This window comes from Geospiza fortis, unplaced genomic scaffold (assembly GCF_000277835.1).
Source record: "Geospiza fortis unplaced genomic scaffold, GeoFor_1.0 scaffold439, whole genome shotgun sequence".
In the NCBI taxonomy this organism is placed as follows: domain Eukaryota; kingdom Metazoa; phylum Chordata; class Aves; order Passeriformes; family Thraupidae; genus Geospiza; species Geospiza fortis.
Window position 1 is genome coordinate 24,065 of NW_005054618.1, and position 317 is coordinate 24,381.

The window sequence follows — 317 nt, forward strand, 5'->3', positions numbered from 1 at the left end:
TTGTGGGGGGAGGGAGGAGCTGTTTTTCTCTCGCTCTGGGGTTGGTTTGTGCCTCAGGGCTGCTCACACCATTGTCACATGCTGTCCCCTTTCCCCCCCCCACTCCAGTTCCTGTTTGTGGCCACGGAACATTCCAGCAATTCTGAACTTCCAGCTGCTCCAAAACCATTTTTATCCATTTTTTTTTTCCTCTTTTCCAGTGAAAAATCTGATTTTTGGGGGTGGGATTTGTGCCCCCAAGCCTGGAAAAGGATTTGGGGTTGGGCAAAGTGCCCAAATCCCTTTGGGTGTTGTCCCCCCCCCCCCCCCCCCCGCGC